Source organism: Staurois parvus, unplaced genomic scaffold, assembly GCF_062004578.1.
Source record: "Staurois parvus isolate SC_StPar_1 unplaced genomic scaffold, SC_StPar_1.0 ptg001181l, whole genome shotgun sequence".
In the NCBI taxonomy this organism is placed as follows: Eukaryota; Metazoa; Chordata; class Amphibia; order Anura; family Ranidae; genus Staurois; species Staurois parvus.
In genome coordinates, this window is record NW_028318977.1 from 3,184,207 (window position 1) to 3,204,389 (window position 20,183).

General features: G+C 50.5%; 18 non-coding genes across 18 annotated transcripts; all 18 read right to left on the bottom strand.

The window, feature by feature from the left end:
- Nucleotides 1–1,325: 1,325 nt before the first annotated feature.
- TRNAE-CUC (transfer RNA glutamic acid (anticodon CUC)) lies at nt 1,326–1,397 on the bottom strand. The gene has a single exon. It is a non-coding gene; the product is annotated as a tRNA-Glu (tRNA).
- A 901-nt stretch (nt 1,398–2,298) lies between these two features.
- TRNAE-CUC (transfer RNA glutamic acid (anticodon CUC)) lies at nt 2,299–2,370 on the bottom strand. Its single transcript has one exon. It is a non-coding gene; the product is annotated as a tRNA-Glu (tRNA).
- Nucleotides 2,371–3,271: 901 nt separating this feature from the next.
- TRNAG-CCC (transfer RNA glycine (anticodon CCC)) lies at nt 3,272–3,343 on the bottom strand. Its single transcript has one exon. It is a non-coding gene; the product is annotated as a tRNA-Gly (tRNA).
- A 901-nt stretch (nt 3,344–4,244) lies between these two features.
- Nucleotides 4,245–4,316, bottom strand: TRNAE-CUC (transfer RNA glutamic acid (anticodon CUC)). Its single transcript has one exon. It is a non-coding gene; the product is annotated as a tRNA-Glu (tRNA).
- A 901-nt stretch (nt 4,317–5,217) lies between these two features.
- TRNAE-CUC (transfer RNA glutamic acid (anticodon CUC)) lies at nt 5,218–5,289 on the bottom strand. The gene has a single exon. It is a non-coding gene; the product is annotated as a tRNA-Glu (tRNA).
- Nucleotides 5,290–6,190: 901 nt separating this feature from the next.
- On the bottom strand, nt 6,191–6,262 carry TRNAE-CUC (transfer RNA glutamic acid (anticodon CUC)). The gene has a single exon. It is a non-coding gene; the product is annotated as a tRNA-Glu (tRNA).
- A 1,676-nt stretch (nt 6,263–7,938) lies between these two features.
- On the bottom strand, nt 7,939–8,010 carry TRNAE-CUC (transfer RNA glutamic acid (anticodon CUC)). The gene has a single exon. It is a non-coding gene; the product is annotated as a tRNA-Glu (tRNA).
- A 901-nt stretch (nt 8,011–8,911) lies between these two features.
- TRNAE-CUC (transfer RNA glutamic acid (anticodon CUC)) lies at nt 8,912–8,983 on the bottom strand. The gene has a single exon. It is a non-coding gene; the product is annotated as a tRNA-Glu (tRNA).
- A 901-nt stretch (nt 8,984–9,884) lies between these two features.
- On the bottom strand, nt 9,885–9,956 carry TRNAE-CUC (transfer RNA glutamic acid (anticodon CUC)). Its single transcript has one exon. It is a non-coding gene; the product is annotated as a tRNA-Glu (tRNA).
- A 901-nt stretch (nt 9,957–10,857) lies between these two features.
- On the bottom strand, nt 10,858–10,929 carry TRNAE-CUC (transfer RNA glutamic acid (anticodon CUC)). The gene has a single exon. It is a non-coding gene; the product is annotated as a tRNA-Glu (tRNA).
- A 901-nt stretch (nt 10,930–11,830) lies between these two features.
- Nucleotides 11,831–11,902, bottom strand: TRNAE-CUC (transfer RNA glutamic acid (anticodon CUC)). The gene has a single exon. It is a non-coding gene; the product is annotated as a tRNA-Glu (tRNA).
- A 901-nt stretch (nt 11,903–12,803) lies between these two features.
- TRNAE-CUC (transfer RNA glutamic acid (anticodon CUC)) lies at nt 12,804–12,875 on the bottom strand. Its single transcript has one exon. It is a non-coding gene; the product is annotated as a tRNA-Glu (tRNA).
- Nucleotides 12,876–13,776: 901 nt separating this feature from the next.
- On the bottom strand, nt 13,777–13,848 carry TRNAE-CUC (transfer RNA glutamic acid (anticodon CUC)). The gene has a single exon. It is a non-coding gene; the product is annotated as a tRNA-Glu (tRNA).
- A 901-nt stretch (nt 13,849–14,749) lies between these two features.
- On the bottom strand, nt 14,750–14,821 carry TRNAE-CUC (transfer RNA glutamic acid (anticodon CUC)). The gene has a single exon. It is a non-coding gene; the product is annotated as a tRNA-Glu (tRNA).
- A 901-nt stretch (nt 14,822–15,722) lies between these two features.
- On the bottom strand, nt 15,723–15,794 carry TRNAE-CUC (transfer RNA glutamic acid (anticodon CUC)). The gene has a single exon. It is a non-coding gene; the product is annotated as a tRNA-Glu (tRNA).
- A 901-nt stretch (nt 15,795–16,695) lies between these two features.
- On the bottom strand, nt 16,696–16,767 carry TRNAE-CUC (transfer RNA glutamic acid (anticodon CUC)). Its single transcript has one exon. It is a non-coding gene; the product is annotated as a tRNA-Glu (tRNA).
- A 901-nt stretch (nt 16,768–17,668) lies between these two features.
- On the bottom strand, nt 17,669–17,740 carry TRNAE-CUC (transfer RNA glutamic acid (anticodon CUC)). The gene has a single exon. It is a non-coding gene; the product is annotated as a tRNA-Glu (tRNA).
- A 1,365-nt stretch (nt 17,741–19,105) lies between these two features.
- On the bottom strand, nt 19,106–19,177 carry TRNAE-CUC (transfer RNA glutamic acid (anticodon CUC)). Its single transcript has one exon. It is a non-coding gene; the product is annotated as a tRNA-Glu (tRNA).
- Between the last annotated feature and the right edge of the window lie 1,006 nt (nt 19,178–20,183).

The following is a 20,183-nucleotide window of genomic DNA, read 5'->3' on the forward strand; positions in this document are numbered from 1 at the left end:
AAGTGTGCCTCCGAGCATCTATGGCTATGGTCGACAGAGTCTGGGAAGAAAGCGGCAAAGGTTTTGAGAAAGTGGCTTCTCAGAAAGAGACCCACATCAAGCAGCAGAGACTGGCGTTGACGCATTTCATGTCACCGTCATTGTGTTTGTATTAAGCTGGCTGAGTTGGCCAGGTGGGTATAAAGGCTGGAAAAGGTTCACAATGCTGATGGGAGCTGAGAAAGCCATTGGGATTGATGGCGAAACCTTTTTCAGCTCTGCTAGGCAGAAGCCCAGACAACGGTGTCCAGCTACTACCAGTGTTCTGAAAGAAGCAGAAAACCTGCTGGCTTTGGGTGGAGAAAGAAGATTTTTCCATGACCGGGAATCGAACCCGGGCCGCGGCCGTGAGAGCGCCGAATCCTAGCCACTAGACCACCAGGGAGAGCTGGTTTGGCTCTTCCCAGGCAAGCGAGAGGAAGTTAAGGGCAAATTGCTGATGCGGAGTGGATGCATTCTGGAGTCAGAAGCTATATCTCCAAAAAGGGGTGAAGGAGGCTCTTCTTCTAGCTACAGCTGGTTAGCAGTGGATTGTCCTCACCTCTAAACAGCCCTTTCAAAAGGAGAGCTTGTGTTCCCTGACCTCGGATCTAAAGTGGCAGGGAGAGCGTGGGCTACTAATCACCAGACAACAAGGGCCTGCGGGTTTAGCCAGTCTGTTGCTTCAAAGAAAACCCTGACTCCACCCAACAGCATATTATCGGTGCATGGGAAGGAGTGGACCTCTAACATCTTATTGTTCCAGAAGGCAAGGTCTGGAGATTGGCTAATGCTAGTCACCAGAAAGCAAGGGAACTGCTAGTGTAGCCAGTCTGTTGCTTTAAATCAAACGCCGACTCCACCCAAGAGCATCTGGCTGCATCAGAAAGAGTTGACTCGTAACCTGGTGTTTATCCAGAAGGCAAAGTCCCATTACTTATGCAATGCTGTCATCAAGTGTGCCTCCGAGCATCTTTGGCTATGGTCGACAGAGTCTGGGAAGAAAGCGGCAAAGGTTTTGAGAAAGTGGTTTCTCAGAAAGAGACCGACATCAAGCAGCAGAGATTGGCGTTGACGCATTTCATGTCACCGTCATTGTGTTTGTATTAAGCTGGCTGAGTTGGCCAGGTGGGTATAAAGGCTGGAAAAGGTTCACAATGCTGATTGGAGCTGAGAAAGCCATTGGGATGGATGGCGAAACCTTTTTCAGCTCTGCTAGGCAGAAGCCCAGACGACGGTGTCCAGCTACTACCAGTGTTCTGAAAGAAGCAGAAAACCTGCTGGCTTCGGGTGGAGAAAGAAGATTTTTCCCTGACCGGGAATCGAACCCGGGCCGCGGCGGTGAGAGCGCCGAATCCTAGCCACTAGACCACCAGGGAGAGCTGGTTTGGCTCTTCCCAGGCAAGCGAGAGGAAGTCAAGGGCAAATTGCTGATGCGGAGTGGATGCATTCTGGAGTCAGAAGCAATATCTCCAAAAAGGGGTGAAGGAGGCTCTTCTTCTAGCTACAGCTGGTTAGCAGTGGATTGTCCTCACCTCTAAACAGCCCTTTCAAAAGGAGAGCTTGTGTTCCCTGACCTCGGATCTAAAGTGGCAGGGAGAGCGTGGGCTACTAATCACCAGACAACAAGGGCCTGCGGGTTTAGCCAGTCTGTTGCTTCAAAGAAAACCCTGACTCCACCCAACAGCATATTATCGGTGCATGGGAAGGAGTGGACCTCTAACATCTTATTGTTCCAGAAGGCAAGGTCTGGAGATTGGCTAATGCTAGTCACCAGAAAGCAAGGGAACTACTAGTGTAGCCAGTCTGTTGCTTTAAATCAAACGCCGACTCCACCCAAGAGCATCTGGCTGCATCAGAAGGAGTTGACTCGTAACCTGGTGTTTATCCAGAAGGCAAAGTCCCATTACATATGCAATGCTGTCATCAAGTGTGCCTCCGAGCATCTTTGGCTATGGTCGACAGAGTCTGGGAAGAAAGCGGCAAAGGTTTTGAGAAAGTGGCTTCTCAGAAAGAGACCGACATCAAGCAGCAGAGACTGGCGTTGACGCATTTCATGTCACCGTCATTGTGTTTGTATTAAGCTGGCTGAGTTGGCCAGGTGGGTATAAAGGCTGGAAAAGGTTCACAATGCTGATTGGAGCTGAGAAAGCCATTGGGATGGATGGCGAAACCTTTTTCAGCTCTGCTAGGCAGAAGCCCAGACGACGGTGTCCAGCTACTACCAGTGTTCTGAAAGAAGCAGAAAACCTGCTGGCTTCGGGTGGAGAAAGAAGATTTTTCCCTGACCGGGAATCGAACCCGGGCCGCGGCGGTGAGAGCGCCAAATCCTAGCCACTAGACCACCAGGGAGAGCTGGTTTTGCTCTTCCCAGGCAAGCGAGAGGAAGTCAAGGGCAAATTGCTGATGCGGAGTGGATGCATTCTGGAGTCAGAAGCAATATCTCCAAAAAGGGGTGAAGGAGGCTCTTCTTCTAGCTACAGCTGGTTAGCAGTGGATTGTCCTCACCTCTAAACAGCCCTTTCAAAAGGAGAGCTTGTGTTCCCTGACCTCGGATCTAAAGTGGCAGGGAGAGCGTGGGCTACTAATCACCAGACAACAAGGGCCTGCGGGTTTAGCCAGTCTGTTGCTTCAAAGAAAACCCTGACTCCACCCAACAGCATATTATCGGTGCATGGGAAGGAGTGGACCTCTAACATCTTATTGTTCCAGAAGGCAAGGTCTGGAGATTGGCTAATGCTAGTCACCAGAAAGCAAGGGAACTACTAGTGTAGCCAGTCTGTTGCTTTAAATCAAACGCCGACTCCACCCAAGAGCATCTGGCTGCATCAGAAGGAGTTGACTCGTAACCTGGTGTTTATCCAGAAGGCAAAGTCCCATTACATATGCAATGCTGTCATCAAGTGTGCCTCCGAGCATCTTTGGCTATGGTCGACAGAGTCTGGGAAGAAAGCGGCAAAGGTTTTGAGAAAGTGGCTTCTCAGAAAGAGACCGACATCAAGCAGCAGAGACTGGCGTTGACGCATTTCATGTCACCGTCATTGTGTTTGTATTAAGCTGGCTGAGTTGGCCAGGTGGGTATAAAGGCTGGAAAAGGTTCACAATGCTGATTGGAGCTGAGAAAGCCATTGGGATGGATGGCGAAACCTTTTTCAGCTCTGCTAGGCAGAAGCCCAGACGACGGTGTCCAGCTACTACCAGTGTTCTGAAAGAAGCAGAAAACCTGCTGGCTTCGGGTGGAGAAAGAAGATTTTTCCCTGACCGGGAATCGAACCCGGGCCGCGGCGGTGGGAGCGCCAAATCCTAGCCACTAGACCACCAGGGAGAGCTGGTTTTGCTCTTCCCAGGCAAGCGAGAGGAAGTCAAGGGCAAATTGCTGATGCGGAGTGGATGCATTCTGGAGTCAGAAGCAATATCTCCAAAAAGGGGTGAAGGAGGCTCTTCTTCTAGCTACAGCTGGTTAGCAGTGGATTGTCCTCACCTCTAAACAGCCCTTTCAAAAGCAGAGCTTGTGTTCCCTGACCTCGGATCTAAAGTGGCAGGGAGAGCGTGGGCTACTAATCACCAGACAACAAGGGCCTGCGGGTTTAGCCAGTCTGTTGCTTCAAAGAAAACCCTGACTCCACCCAACAGCATATTATCGGTGCATGGGAAGGAGTGGACCTCTAACATCTTATTGTTCCAGAAGGCAAGGTCTGGAGATTGGCTAATGCTAGTCACCAGAAAGCAAGGGAACTACTAGTGTAGCCAGTCTGTTGCTTTAAATCAAACGCCGACTCCACCCAAGAGCATCTGGCTGCATCAGAAGGAGTTGACTCGTAACCTGGTGTTTATCCAGAAGGCAAAGTCCCATTACATATGCAATGCTGTCATCAAGTGTGCCTCCGAGCATCTTTGGCTATGGTCGACAGAGTCTGGGAAGAAAGGGGCAAAGGTTTTGAGAAAGTGGCTTCTCAGAAAGAGACCGACATCAAGCAGCAGAGACTGGCGTTGACGCATTTCATGTCACCGTCATTGTGTTTGTATTAAGCTGGCTGAGTTGGCCAGGTGGGTATAAAGGCTGGAAAAGGTTCACAATGCTGATGGGAGCTGAGAAAGCCATTGGGATGGATGGCGAAACCTTTTTCAGCTCTGCTTGGCAGAAGCCCAGACAACGGTGTCCAGCTACTACCAGTGTTCTGAAAGAAGCAGAAAACCTGCTGGCTTTGGGTGGAGAAAGAAGATTTTTCCCTGACCGGGAATCGAACCCGGGCCGCGGCGGTGAGAGCGCCAAATCCTAGCCACTAGACCACCAGGGAGAGCTGGTTTGGCTCTTCCCTGGCAAGCGAGAGGAAGTTAAGGGCAAATTGCTGATGCGGAGTGGATGCATTCTGGAGTCAGAAGCTATATCTCCAAAAAGGGGTGAAGGAGGCTCTTCTTCTAGCTACAGCTGGTTAGCAGTGGATTGTCCTCACCTCTAAACAGCCCTTTCAAAAGGAGAGCTTGTGTTCCCTGACCTCGGATCTAAAGTGGCAGGGAGAGCGTGGGCTACTAATCACCAGACAACAAGGGCCTGCGGGTTTAGCCAGTCTGTTGCTTCAAAGAAAACCCTGACTCCACCCAACAGCATATTATCGGTGCATGGGAAGGAGTGGACCTCTAACATCTTATTGTTCCAGAAGGCAAGGTCTGGAGATTGGCTAATGCTAGTCACCAGAAAGCAAGGGAACTACTAGTGTAGCCAGTCTGTTGCTTTAAATCAAACGCCGACTCCACCCAAGAGCATCTGGCTGCATCAGAAGGAGTTGACTCGTAACCTGGTGTTTATCCAGAAGGCAAAGTCCCATTACATATGCAATGCTGTCATCAAGTGTGCCTCCAAGCATCTTTGGCTATGGTCGACAGAGTCTGGGAAGAAAGGGGCAAAGGTTTTGAGAAAGTGGCTTCTCAGAAAGAGACCGACATCAAGCAGCAGAGACTGGCGTTGACGCATTTCATGTCACCGTCATTGTGTTTGTATTAAGCTGGCTGAGTTGGCCAGGTGGGTATAAAGGCTGGAAAAGGTTCACAATGCTGATTGGAGCTGAGAAAGCCATTGGGATGGATGGCGAAACCTTTTTCAGCTCTGCTAGGCAGAAGCCCAGACGACGGTGTCCAGCTACTACCAGTGTTCTGAAAGAAGCAGAAAACCTGCTGGCTTCGGGTGGAGAAAGAAGATTTTTCCCTGACCGGGAATCGAACCCGGGCCGCGGCGGTGAGAGCGCCGAATCCTAGCCACTAGACCACCAGGGAGAGCTGGTTTGGCTCTTCCCAGGCAAGCGAGAGGAAGTCAAGGGCAAATTGCTGATGCGGAGTGGATGCATTCTGGAGTCAGAAGCAATATCTCCAAAAAGGGGTGAAGGAGGCTCTTCTTCTAGCTACAGCTGGTTAGCAGTGGATTGTCCTCACCTCTAAACAGCCCTTTCAAAAGCAGAGCTTGTGTTCCCTGACCTCGGATCTAAAGTGGCAGGGAGAGCGTGGGCTACTAATCACCAGACAACAAGGGCCTGCGGGTTTAGCCAGTCTGTTGCTTCAAAGAAAACCCTGACTCCACCCAACAGCATATTATCGGTGCATGGGAAGGAGTGGACCTCTAACATCTTATTGTTCCAGAAGGCAAGGTCTGGAGATTGGCTAATGCTAGTCACCAGAAAGCAAGGGAACTACTAATGTAGCCAGTCTGTTGCTTTAAATCAAATGCCGACTCCACCCAAGAGCATCTGGCTGCATCAGAAGGAGTTGACTCGTAACCTGGTGTTTATCCAGAAGGCAAAGTCCCATTACATATGCAATGCTGTCATCAAGTGTGCCTCCGAGCATCTTTGGCTATGGTCGACTGAGTCTGGGAAGAAAGGGGCAAAGGTTTTGAGAAAGTGGCTTCTCAGAACGAGACCGACATCAAGCAGCAGAGACTGGCGTTGACGCATTTCATGTCACCGTCATTGTGTTTGTATTAAGCTGGCTGAGTTGGCCAGGTGGGTATAAAGGCTGGAAAAGGTTCACAGTGCTGATTGGAGCTGAGAAAGCCATTGGGATGGATGGCGAAACCTTTATCAGCTCTGCTAGGCAGAAGCCCAGACGACGGTGTCCAGCTACTACCAGTGTTCTGAAAGAAGCAGAAAACCTGCTGGCTTCGGGTGGAGAAAGAAGATTTTTCCCTGACCGGGAATCGAACCCGGGCTGCGGCAGTGAGAGCGCCGAATCCTAGCCACTAGACCACCAGGGAGAGCTGGTTTGGCTCTTCCCAGGCAAGCGAGAGGAAGTCAAGGGCAAATTGCTGATGCGGAGTGGATGCATTCTGGAGTCAGAAGCAATATCTCCAAAAAGGGGTGAAGGAGGCTCTTCTTCTAGCTACAGCTGGTTAGCAGTGGATTGTCCTCAGCTCTAAACAGCCCTTTCAAAAGGAGAGCTTGTGTTCCCTGACCTCGGATCTAAAGTGGCAGGGAGAGCGTGGGCTACTAATCACCAGACAACAAGGGCCTGCGGGTTTAGCCAGTCTGTTGCTTCAAAGAAAACCCTGACTCCACCCAACAGCATATTATCGGTGCATGGGAAGGAGTGGACCTCTAACATCTTATTGTTCCAGAAGGCAAGGTCTGGAGATTGACTAATGCTAGTCACCAGAAAGCAAGGGAACTGCTAGTGTAGCCAGTCTGTTGCTTTAAATCAAACGCCGACTCCACCCAAGAGCATCTGGCTGCATCAGAAGGAGTTGACTCGTAACCTGGTGTTTATCCAGAAGGCAAAGTCCCATTACTTATGCAATGCTGTCATCAAGTGTGCCTCCGAGCATCTTTGGCTATGGTCGACAGAGTCTGGGAAGAAAGCGGCAAAGGTTTTGAGAAAGTGGCTTCTCAGAAAGAGACCGACATCAAGCAGCAGAGACTGGCGTTGACGCATTTCATGTCACCGTCATTGTGTTTGTATTAAGCTGGCTGAGTTGGCCAGGTGGGTATAAAGGCTGGAAAAGCGCCGAATCCTAGCCACTAGACCACCAGGGAGAGCTGGTTTGGCTCTTCCCAGGCAAGCGAGAGGAAGTCAAGGGCAAATTGCTGATGCGGAGTGGATGCATTCTGGAGTCAGAAGCAATATCTCCAAAAAGGGGTGAAGGAGGCTCTTCTTCTAGCTACAGCTGGTTAGCAGTGGATTGTCCTCACCTCTAAACAGCCCTTTCAAAAGGAGAGCTTGTGTTCCCTGACCTCGGATCTAAAGTGGCAGGGAGAGCGTGGGCTACTAATCACCAGACAACAAGGGCCTGCGGGTTTAGCCAGTCTGTTGCTTCAAAGAAAACCCTGACTCCACCCAACAGCATATTATCGGTGCATGGGAAGGAGTGGACCTCTAACATCTTATTGTTCCAGAAGGCAAGGTCTGGAGATTGGCTAATGCTAGTCACCAGAACGCAAGGGAACTGCTAGAGTAGCCAGTCTGTTGCTTTAAATCAAACGCCGACTCCACCCAAGAGCATCTGGCTGCATCAGAAGGAGTAGACTCGTAACCTGGTGTTTATCCAGAAGGCAAAGTCCCATTACTTATGCAATGCTGTCATCAAGTGTGCCTCCGAGCATCTATGGCTATGGTCGACAGAGTCTGGGAAGAAAGCGGCAAAGGTTTTGAGAAAGTGGCTTCTCAGAAAGAGACCGACATCAAGCAGCAGAGACTGGCGTTGACGCATTTCATGTCACCGTCATTGTGTTTGTATTAAGCTGGCTGAGTTGGCCAGGTGGGTATAAAGGCTGGAAAAGGTTCACAATGCTGATGGGAGCTGAGAAAGCCATTGGGATTGATGGCGAAACCTTTTTCAGCTCTGCTAGGCAGAAGCCCAGACAACGGTGTCCAGCTACTACCAGTGTTCTGAAAGAAGCAGAAAACCTGCTGGCTTTGGGTGGAGAAAGAAGATTTTTCCCTGACCGGGAATCGAACCCGGGCCGCGGCGGTGAGAGCGCCGAATCCTAGCCACTAGACCACCAGGGAGAGCTGGTTTGGCTCTTCCCAGGCAAGCGAGAGGAAGTTAAGGGCAAATTGCTGATGCGGAGTGGATGCATTCTGGAGTCAGAAGCTATATCTCCAAAAAGGGGTGAAGGAGGCTCTTCTTCTAGCTACAGCTGGTTAGCAGTGGATTGTCCTCACCTCTAAACAGCCCTTTCAAAAGGAGAGCTTGTGTTCCCTGACCTCGGATCTAAAGTGGCAGGGAGAGCGTGGGCTACTAATCACCAGACAACAAGGGCCTGCGGGTTTAGCCAGTCTGTTGCTTCAAAGAAAACCCTGACTCCACCCAACAGCATATTATCGGTGCATGGGAAGGAGTGGACCTCTAACATCTTATTGTTCCAGAAGGCAAGGTCTGGAGATTGGCTAATGCTAGTCACCAGAAAGCAAGGGAACTGCTAGTGTAGCCAGTCTGTTGCTTTAAATCAAACGCCGACTCCACCCAAGAGCATCTGGCTGCATCAGAAAGAGTTGACTCGTAACCTGGTGTTTATCCAGAAGGCAAAGTCCCATTACTTATGCAATGCTGTCATCAAGTGTGCCTCCGAGCATCTTTGGCTATGGTCGACAGAGTCTGGGAAGAAAGCGGCAAAGGTTTTGAGAAAGTGGCTTCTCAGAAAGAGACCGACATCAAGCAGCAGAGATTGGCGTTGACGCATTTCATGTCACCGTCATTGTGTTTGTATTAAGCTGGCTGAGTTGGCCAGGTGGGTGTAAAGGCTGGAAAAGGTTCACAATGCTGATTGGAGCTGAGAAAGCCATTGGGATGGATGGCGAAACCTTTTTCAGCTCTGCTAGGCAGAAGCCCAGACGACGGTGTCCAGCTACTACCAGTGTTCTGAAAGAAGCAGAAAACCTGCTGGCTTCGGGTGGAGAAAGAAGATTTTTCCCTGACCGGGAATCGAACCCGGGCCGCGGCGGTGAGAGCGCCGAATCCTAGCCACTAGACCACCAGGGAGAGCTGGTTTGGCTCTTCCCAGGCAAGCGAGAGGAAGTCAAGGGCAAATTGCTGATGCGGAGTGGATGCATTCTGGAGTCAGAAGCAATATCTCCAAAAAGGGGTGAAGGAGGCTCTTCTTCTAGCTACAGCTGGTTAGCAGTGGATTGTCCTCACCTCTAAACAGCCCTTTCAAAAGGAGAGCTTGTGTTCCCTGACCTCGGATCTAAAGTGGCAGGGAGAGCGTGGGCTACTAATCACCAGACAACAAGGGCCTGCGGGTTTAGCCAGTCTGTTGCTTCAAAGAAAACCCTGACTCCACCCAACAGCATATTATCGGTGCATGGGAAGGAGTGGACCTCTAACATCTTATTGTTCCAGAAGGCAAGGTCTGGAGATTGGCTAATGCTAGTCACCAGAAAGCAAGGGAACTACTAGTGTAGCCAGTCTGTTGCTTTAAATCAAACGCCGACTCCACCCAAGAGCATCTGGCTGCATCAGAAGGAGTTGACTCGTAACCTGGTGTTTATCCAGAAGGCAAAGTCCCATTACATATGCAATGCTGTCATCAAGTGTGCCTCCAAGCATCTTTGGCTATGGTCGACAGAGTCTGGGAAGAAAGGGGCAAAGGTTTTGAGAAAGTGGCTTCTCAGAAAGAGACCGACATCAAGCAGCAGAGACTGGCGTTGACGCATTTCATGTCACCGTCATTGTGTTTGTATTAAGCTGGCTGAGTTGGCCAGGTGGGTATAAAGGCTGGAAAAGGTTCACAATGCTTATTGGAGCTGAGAAAGCCATTGGGATGGATGGCGAAACCTTTTTCAGCTCTGCTAGGCAGAAGCCCAGACGACGGTGTCCAGCTACTACCAGTGTTCTGAAAGAAGCAGAAAACCTGCTGGCTTCGGGTGGAGAAAGAAGATTTTTCCCTGACCGGGAATCGAACCCGGGCCGCGGCGGTGAGAGCGCCGAATCCTAGCCACTAGACCACCAGGGAGAGCTGGTTTGGCTCTTCCCAGGCAAGCGAGAGGAAGTCAAGGGCAAATTGCTGATGCGGAGTGGATGCATTCTGGAGTCAGAAGCAATATCTCCAAAAAGGGGTGAAGGAGGCTCTTCTTCTAGCTACAGCTGGTTAGCAGTGGATTGTCCTCACCTCTAAACAGCCCTTTCAAAAGCAGAGCTTGTGTTCCCTGACCTCGGATCTAAAGTGGCAGGGAGAGCGTGGGCTACTAATCACCAGACAACAAGGGCCTGCGGGTTTAGCCAGTCTGTTGCTTCAAAGAAAACCCTGACTCCACCCAACAGCATATTATCGGTGCATGGGAAGGAGTGGACCTCTAACATCTTATTGTTCCAGAAGGCAAGGTCTGGAGATTGGCTAATGCTAGTCACCAGAAAGCAAGGGAACTACTAGTGTAGCCAGTCTGTTGCTTTAAATCAAACGCCGACTCCACCCAAGAGCATCTGGCTGCATCAGAAGGAGTTGACTCGTAACCTGGTGTTTATCCAGAAGGCAAAGTCCCATTACATATGCAATGCTGTCATCAAGTGTGCCTCCGAGCATCTTTGGCTATGGTCGACAGAGTCTGGGAAGAAAGGGGCAAAGGTTTTGAGAAAGTGGCTTCTCAGAAAGAGACCGACATCAAGCAGCAGAGACTGGCGTTGACGCATTTCATGTCACCGTCATTGTGTTTGTATTAAGCTGGCTGAGTTGGCCAGGTGGGTATAAAGGCTGGAAAAGGTTCACAATGCTGATTGGAGCTGAGAAAGCCATTGGGATGGATGGCGAAACCTTTTTCAGCTCTGCTAGGCAGAAGCCCAGACGACGGTGTCCAGCTACTACCAGTGTTCTGAAAGAAGCAGAAAACCTGCTGGCTTCGGGTGGAGAATGAAGATTTTTCCCTGACCGGGAATCGAACCCGGGCCGCGGCGGTGAGAGCGCCGAATCCTAGCCACTAGACCACCAGGGAGAGCTGGTTTGGCTCTTCCCAGGCAAGCGAGAGGAAGTCAAGGGCAAATTGCTGATGCGGAGTGGATGCATTCTGGAGTCAGAAGCAATATCTCCAAAAAGGGGTGAAGGAGGCTCTTCTTCTAGCTACAGCTGGTTAGCAGTGGATTGTCCTCACCTCTAAACAGCCCTTTCAAAAGCAGAGCTTGTGTTCCCTGACCTCGGATCTAAAGTGGCAGGGAGAGCGTGGGCTACTAATCACCAGACAACAAGGGCCTGCGGGTTTAGCCAGTCTGTTGCTTCAAAGAAAACCCTGACTCCACCCAACAGCATATTATCGGTGCATGGGAAGGAGTGGACCTCTAACATCTTATTGTTCCAGAAGGCAAGGTCTGGAGATTGGCTAATGCTAGTCACCAGAAAGCAAGGGAACTGCTAGAGTAGCCAGTCTGTTGCTTTAAATCAAACGCCGACTCCACCCAAGAGCATCTGGCTGCATCAGAAGGAGTAGACTCGTAACCTGGTGTTTATCCAGAAGGCAAAGTCCCATTACTTATGCAATGCTGTCATCAAGTGTGCCTCCGAGCATCTATGGCTATGGTCGACAGAGTCTGGGAAGAAAGCGGCAAAGGTTTTGAGAAAGTGGCTTCTCAGAAAGAGACCGACATCAAGCAGCAGAGACTGGCGTTGACGCATTTCATGTCACCGTCATTGTGTTTGTATTAAGCTGGCTGAGTTGGCCAGGTGGGTATAAAGGCTGGAAAAGGTTCACAATGCTGATGGGAGCTGAGAAAGCCATTGGGATGGATGGCGAAACCTTTTTCAGCTCTGCTAGGCAGAAGCCCAGACGACGGTGTCCAGCTACTACCAGTGTTCTGAAAGAAGCAGAAAACCTGCTGGCTTCGGGTGGAGAAAGAAGATTTTTCCCTGACCGGGAATCGAACCCGGGCGGCGGCGGCGAGAGCGCCGAATCCTAGCCACTAGACCACCAGGGAGAGCTGGTTTGGCTCTTCCCAGGCAAGCGAGAAGAAGTCAAGGGCAAATTGCTGATGCGGAGTGGATGCATTCTGGAGTCAGAAGCAATATCTCCAAAAAGGGGTGAAGGAGGCTCTTCTTCTAGCTACAGCTGGTTAGCAGTGGATTGTCCTCACCTCTAAACAGCCCTTTCAAAAGGAGAGCTTGTGTTCCCTGAACTCGGATCTAAAGTGGCAGGGAGAGCGTGGGCTACTAATCACCAGACAACAAGGGCCTGCGGGTTTAGCCAGTCTGTTGCTTCAAAGAAAACCCTGACTCCACCCAACAGCATATTATCGGTGCATGGGAAGGAGTGGACCTCTAACATCTTATTGTTCCAGAAGGCAAGGTCTGGAGATTGGCTAATGCTAGTCACCAGAAAGCAAGGGAACTACTAGTGTAGCCAGTCTGTTGCTTTAAATCAAACGCCGACTCCACCCAAGAGCATCTGGCTGCATCAGAAGGAGTTGACTCGTAACCTGGTGTTTATCCAGAAGGCAAAGTCCCATTACATATGCAATGCTGTCATCAAGTGTGCCTCCAAGCATCTTTGGCTATGGTCGACAGAGTCTGGGAAGAAAGGGGCAAAGGTTTTGAGAAAGTGGCTTCTCAGAAAGAGACCGACATCAAGCAGCAGAGACTGGCGTTGACGCATTTCATGTCACCGTCATTGTGTTTGTATTAAGCTGGCTGAGTTGGCCAGGTGGGTATAAAGGCTGGAAAAGGTTCACAATGCTGATTGGAGCTGAGAAAGCCATTGGGATGGATGGCAAAACCTTTTTCAGCTCTGCTAGGCAGAAGCCCAGACGACGGTGTCCAGCTACTACCAGTGTTCTGAAAGAAGCAGAAAACCTGCTGGCTTCGGGTGGAGAAAGAAGATTTTTCCCTGACCGGGAATCGAACCCGGGCCGCGGCGGTGAGAGCGCCGAATCCTAGCCACTAGACCACCAGGGAGAGCTGGTTTGGCTCTTCCCAGGCAAGCGAGAGGAAGTCAAGGGCAAATTGCTGATGCGGAGTGGATGCATTCTGGAGTCAGAAGCAATATCTCCAAAAAGGGGTGAAGGAGGCTCTTCTTCTAGCTACAGCTGGTTAGCAGTGGATTGTCCTCACCTCTAAACAGCCCTTTCAAAAGCAGAGCTTGTGTTCCCTGACCTCGGATCTAAAGTGGCAGGGAGAGCGTGGGCTACTAATCACCAGACAACAAGGGCCTGCGGGTTTAGCCAGTCTGTTGCTTCAAAGAAAACCCTGACTCCACCCAACAGCATATTATCGGTGCATGGGAAGGAGTGGACCTCTAACATCTTATTGTTCCAGAAGGCAAGGTCTGGAGATTGGCTAATGCTAGTCACCAGAAAGCAAGGGAACTACTAGTGTAGCCAGTCTGTTGCTTTAAATCAAACGCCGACTCCACCCAAGAGCATCTGGCTGCATCAGAAGGAGTTGACTCGTAACCTGGTGTTTATCCAGAAGGCAAAGTCCCATTACATATGCAATGCTGTCATCAAGTGTGCCTCCGAGCATCTTTGGCTATGGTCGACAGAGTCTGGGAAGAAAGCGGCAAAGGTTTTGAGAAAGTGGCTTCTCAGAAAGAGACCGACATCAAGCAGCAGAGACTGGCGTTGACGCATTTCATGTCACCGTCATTGTGTTTGTATTAAGCTGGCTGAGTTGGCCAGGTGGGTATAAAGGCTGGAAAAGGTTCACAATGCTGATTGGAGCTGAGAAAGCCATTGGGATGGATGGCGAAACCTTTTTCAGCTCTGCTAGGCAGAAGCCCAGACGACGGTGTCCAGCTACTACCAGTGTTCTGAAAGAAGCAGAAAACCTGCTGGCTTCGGGTGGAGAAAGAAGATTTTTCCCTGACCGGGAATCGAACCCGGGCCGCGGCGGTGAGAGCGCCAAATCCTAGCCACTAGACCACCAGGGAGAGCTGGTTTGGCTCTTCCCAGGCAAGCGAGAGGAAGTCAAGGGCAAATTGCTGATGCGGAGTGGATGCATTCTGGAGTCAGAAGCAATATCTCCAAAAAGGGGTGAAGGAGGCTCTTCTTCTAGCTACAGCTGGTTAGCAGTGGATTGTCCTCACCTCTAAACAGCCCTTTCAAAAGCAGAGCTTGTGTTCCCTGACCTCGGATCTAAAGTGGCAGGGAGAGCGTGGGCTACTAATCACCAGACAACAAGGGCCTGCGGGTTTAGCCAGTCTGTTGCTTCAAAGAAAACCCTGACTCCACCCAACAGCATATTATCGGTGCATGGGAAGGAGTGGACCTCTAACATCTTATTGTTCCAGAAGGCAAGGTCTGGAGATTGGCTAATGCTAGTCACCAGAAAGCAAGGGAACTACTAGTGTAGCCAGTCTGTTGCTTTAAATCAAACGCCGATTCCACCCAAGAGCATCTGGCTGCATCAGAAGGAGTTGACTCGTAACCTGGTGTTTATCCAGAAGGCAAAGTCCCATTACATATGCAATGCTGTCATCAAGTGTGCCTCCGAGCATCTTTGGCTATGGTCGACAGAGTCTGGGAAGAAAGCGGCAAAGGTTTTGAGAAAGTGGCTTCTCAGAAAGAGACCGACATCAAGCAGCAGAGACTGGCGTTGACGCATTTCATGTCACCGTCATTGTGTTTGTATTAAGCTGGCTGAGTTGGCCAGGTGGGTATAAAGGCTGGAAAAGGTTCACAATGCTGATTGGAGCTGAGAAAGCCATTGGGATGGATGGCGAAACCTTTTTCAGCTCTGCTAGGCAGAAGCCCAGACGACGGTGTCCAGCTACTACCAGTGTTCTGAAAGAAGCAGAAAACCTGCTGGCTTCGGGTGGAGAAAGAAGATTTTTCCCTGACCGGGAATCGAACCCGGGCCGCGGTGGTGAGAGCGCCAAATCCTAGCCACTAGACCACCAGGGAGAGCTGGTTTGGCTCTTCCCAGGCAAGCGAGAGGAAGTCAAGGGCAAATTGCTGATGCGGAGTGGATGCATTCTGGAGTCAGAAGCAATATCTCCAAAAAGGGGTGAAGGAGGCTCTTCTTCTAGCTACAGCTGGTTAGCAGTGGATTGTCCTCACCTCTAAACAGCCCTTTCAAAAGCAGAGCTTGTGTTCCCTGACCTCGGATCTAAAGTGGCAGGGAGAGCGTGGGCTACTAATCACCAGACAACAAGGGCCTGCGGGTTTAGCCAGTCTGTTGCTTCAAAGAAAACCCTGACTCCACCCAACAGCATATTATCGGTGCATGGGAAGGAGTGGACCTCTAACATCTTATTGTTCCAGAAGGCAAGGTCTGGAGATTGGCTAATGCTAGTCACCAGAAAGCAAGGGAACTACTAGTGTAGCCAGTCTGTTGCTTTAAATCAAACGCCGACTCCACCCAAGAGCATCTGGCTGCATCAGAAGGAGTTGACTCGTAACCTGGTGTTTATCCAGAAGGCAAAGTCCCATTACATATGCAATGCTGTCATCAAGTGTGCCTCCGAGCATCTTTGGCTATGGTCGACAGAGTCTGGGAAGAAAGGGGCAAAGGTTTTGAGAAAGTGGCTTCTCAGAAAGAGACCGACATCAAGCAGCAGAGACTGGCGTTGACGCATTTCATGTCACCGTCATTGTGTTTGTATTAAGCTGGCTGAGTTGGCCAGGTGGGTATAAAGGCTGGAAAAGGTTCACAATGCTGATTGGAGCTGAGAAAGCCATTGGGATGGATGGCGAAACCTTTTTCAGCTCTGCTAGGCAGAAGCCCAGACGACGGTGTCCAGCTACTACCAGTGTTCTGAAAGAAGCAGAAAACCTGCTGGCTTCGGGTGGAGAAAGAAGATTTTTCCCTGACCGGGAATCGAACCCGGGCCGCGGCGGTGAGAGCGCCGAATCCTAGCCACTAGACCACCAGGGAGAGCTGGTTTGGCTCTTCCCAGGCAAGCGAGAGGAAGTCAAGGGCAAATTGCTGATGCGGAGTGGATGCATTCTGGAGTCAGAAGCAATATCTCCAAAAAGGGGTGAAGGAGGCTCTTCTTCTAGCTACAGCTGGTTAGCAGTGGATTGTCCTCACCTCTAAACAGCCCTTTCAAAAGGAGAGCTTGTGTTCCCTGACCTCGGATCTAAAGTGGCAGGGAGAGCGTGGGCTACTAATCACCAGACAACAAGGGCCTGCGGGTTTAGCCAGTCTGTTGCTTCAAAGAAAACCCTGACTCCACCCAACAGCATATTATCGGTGCATGGGAAGGAGTGGACCAATAACATCTTATTGTTCCAGAAGGCAAGGTCTGGAGATTGGCTAATGCTAGTCACCAGAAAGCAAGGGAACTGCTAGTGTAGCCAGTCTGTTGCTTTAAATCAAACGCCGACTCCACCCAAGAGCATCTGGCTGCATCAGAAGGAGTTGACTCGTAACCTGGTGTTTATCCAGAAGGCAAAGTCCCAATACTTATGCAATGCTGTCATCAAGTGTGCCTCCGAGCATCTTTGGCTATGGTCGACAGAGTCTGGGAAGAAAGCGGCAAAGGTTTTGAGAAAGTGGCTTCTCAGAAAGAGACCGACATCAAGCAGCAGAGACTGGCGTTGACGCATTTCATGTCACCGTCATTGTGTTTGTATTAAGCTGGCTGAGTTGGCCAGGTGGGTATAAAGGCTGGAAAAGGTTCACAATGCTGATGGGAGCTGAGAAAGCCATTGGTATGGATGGCGAAACCTTTTTCAGCTCTGCTAGGCAGAAGCCCAGACGACGGTGTCCAGCTACTACCAGTGTTCTGAAAGAAGCAGAAAACCTGCTGGCTTTGGGTGGAGAAAGAAGATTTTTCCCTGACCGGGAATCGAACCCGGGCCGCGGCGGTGAGAGCACCGAATCCTAGCCACTAGACCACCAGGGAGAGCTGGTTTGGCTCTTCCCAGGCAAGCGAGAGGAAGTTAAGGGCAAATTGCTGATGCGGAGTGGATGCATTCTGGAGTCAGAAGCTATATCTCCAAAAAGGGGTGAAGGAGGCTCTTCTTCTAGCTACAGCTGGTTAGCAGTGGCTTGTCCTCACCTCTAAACAGCCCTTTCAAAAGGAGAGCTTGTGTTCCCTGACCTCGGATCTAAAGTGGCAGGGAGAGCGTGGGCTACTAATCACCAGACAACAAGGGCCTGCGGGTTTAGCCAGTCTGTTGCTTCAAAGAAAACCCTGACTCCACCCAACAGCATATTATCGGTGCATGGGAAGGAGTGGACCTCTAACATCTTATTGTTCCAGAAGGCAAGGTCTGGAGATTGGCTAATGCTAGTCACCAGAAAGCAAGGGAACTGCTAGTGTAGCCAGTCTGTTGCTTTAAATCAAACGCCGACTCCACCCAAGAGCATCTGGCTGCATCAGAAAGAGTTGACTCGTAACCTGGTGTTTATCCAGAAGGCAAAGTCCCATTACTTATGCAATGCTGTCATCAAGTGTGCCTCCGAGCATCTTTGGCTATGGTCGACAGAGTCTGGGAAGAAAGCGGCAAAGGTTTTGAGAAAGTGGCTTCTCAGAAAGAGACCGACATCAAGCAGCAGAGATTGGCGTTGACGCATTTCATGTCACCGTCATTGTGTTTGTATTAAGCTGGCTGAGTTGGCCAGGTGGGTATAAAGGCTGGAAAAGGTTCACAATGCTGATTGGAGCTGAGAAAGCCATTGGGATGGATGGCGAAACCTTTTTCAGCTCTGCTAGGCAGAAGCCCAGACGACGGTGTCCAGCTACTACCAGTGTTCTGAAAGAAGCAGAAAACCTGCTGGCTTCGGGTGGAGAAAGAAGATTTTTCCCTGACCGGGAATCGAACCCGGGCCGCGGCGGTGAGAGCGCCGAATCCTAGCCACTAGACCACCAGGGAGAGCTGGTTTGGCTCTTCCCAGGCAAGCGAGAGGAATTCAAGGGCAAATTGCTGATGCGGAGTGGATGCATTCTGGAGTCAGAAGCAATATCTCCAAAAAGGGGTGAAGGAGGCTCTTCTTCTAGCTACAGCTGGTTAGCAGTGGATTGTCCTCACCTCTAAACAGCCCTTTCAAAAGGAGAGCTTGTGTTCCCTGACCTCGGATCTAAAGTGGCAGGGAGAGCGTGGGCTACTAATCACCAGACAACAAGGGCCTGCGGGTTTAGCCAGTCTGTTGCTTCAAAGAAAACCCTGACTCCACCCAACAGCATATTATCGGTGCATGGGAAGGAGTGGACCTCTAACATCTTATTGTTCCAGAAGGCAAGGTCTGGAGATTGGCTAATGCTAGTCACCAGAAAGCAAGGGAACTGCTAGTGTAGCCAGTCTGTTGCTTTAAATCAAACGCCGACTCCACCCAAGAGCATCTGGCTGCATCAGAAGGAGTTGACTCGTAACCTGGTGTTTATCCAGAAGGCAAAGTCCCATTACTTATGCAATGCTGTCATCAAGTGTGCCTCCGAGCATCTTTGGCTATGGTCGACAGAGTCTGGGAAGAAAGCGGCAAAGGTTTTGAGAAAGTGGCTTCTCAGAAAGAGACCGACATCAAGCAGCAGAGACTGGCGTTGACGCATTTCATGTCATCGTCATTGTGTTTGTATTAAGCTGGCTGAGTTGGCCAGGTGGGTATAAAGGCTGGAAAAGGTTCACAATGCTGATTGGAGCTGAGAAAGCCATTGGGATGGATGGCGAAACCTTTATCAGCTCTGCTAGGCAGAAGCCCAGACGACGGTGTCCAGCTACTACCAGTGTTCTAATAGAAGCAGAAAACCTGCTGGCTTCGGGTGGAGAAAGAAGACTTTTCCCTGACCGGGAATCGAACCCGGGCCATCTGGCTGCATCAGAAGGAGTTGACTCGTAACCTGGTGTTTATCCAGAAGGCAAAGTCCCATTACTTATGCAATGCTGTCATCAAGTGTGCCTCCGAGCATCTTTGGCTATGGTCGACAGAGTCTGGGAAGAAAGCGGCAAAGGTTTTGAGAAAGTGGCTTCTCAGAAAGAGACCGACATCAAGCAGCAGAGACTGGCGTTGACGCATTTCATGTCACCGTCATTGTGTTTGTATTAAGCTGGCTGAGTTGGCCAGGTGGGTATAAAGGCTGGAAAAGGTTCACAATGCTGATTGGAGCTGAGAAAGCCATTGGGATGGATGGCGAAACCTTTTTCAGCTCTGCTAGGCAGAAGCCCAGACGACGGTGTCCAGCTACTACCAGTGTTCTGAAAGAAGCAGAAAACCTGCTGGCTTCGGGTGGAGAAAGAAGATTTTTCCCTGACCGGGAATCGAACCCGGGCCGCGGCGGTGAGAGCGCCGAATCCTAGCCACTAGACCACCAGGGAGAGCTGGTTTGGCTCTTCCCAGGCAAGCGAGAGGAAGTCAAGGGCAAATTGCTGATGCGGAGTGGATGCATTCTGGAGTCAGAAGCAATATCTCCAAAAAGGGGTGAAGGAGGCTCTTCTTCTAGCTACAGCTGGTTAGCAGTGGATTGTCCTCACCTCTAAACAGCCCTTTCAAAAGGAGAGCTTGTGTTCCCTGACCTCGGATCTAAAGTGGCAGGGAGAGCGTGGGCTACTAATCACCAGACAACAAGGGCCTGCGGGTTTAGCCAGTCTGTTGCTTCAAAGAAAACCCTGACTCCACCCAACAGCATATTATCGGTGCATGGGAAGGAGTGGACCTCTAACATCTTATTGTTCCAGAAGGCAAGGTCTGGAGATTGGCTAATGCTAGTCACCAGAAAGCAAGGGAACTGCTAGTGTAGCCAGTCTGTTGCTTTAAATCAAACGCCGACTCCACCCAAGAGCATCTGGCTGCATCAGAAGAAGTTGACTCGTAACCTGGTGTTTATCCAGAAGGCAAAGTCCCATTACTTATGCAATGCTGTCATCAAGTGTTCCTCTGAGCATCTTTGGCTATGGTCGACAGAGTCTGGGAAGAAAGCGGCAACGGTTTTGAGAAAGTGGATTCCCAGAAAGAGACCGACATCAAGCAGCAGAGACTGGCGTTGACGCATTTCATGTCACCGTCATTGTGTTTGTATTAAGCTGGCTGAGTTGGCCAGGTGGGTATAAAGGCTGGAAAAGGTTCACAATGCTGATTGGAGCTGAGAAAGCCATTGGGATGGATGGCGAAACCTTTATCAGCTCTGCTAGGCAGAAGCCCAGACGACGGTGTCCAGCTACTACCAGTGTTCTGAAAGAAGCAGAAAACCTGCTGGCTTCGGGTGGAGAAAGAAGACTTTTCCCTGACAGGGAATCGAACCCGGGCCGCGGCGGTGAGAGCGCCTTATCCTAGCCACTAGACCACCAGGGAGAGCTGGTTTGGCTCTTCCCAGGCAAGCGAGAG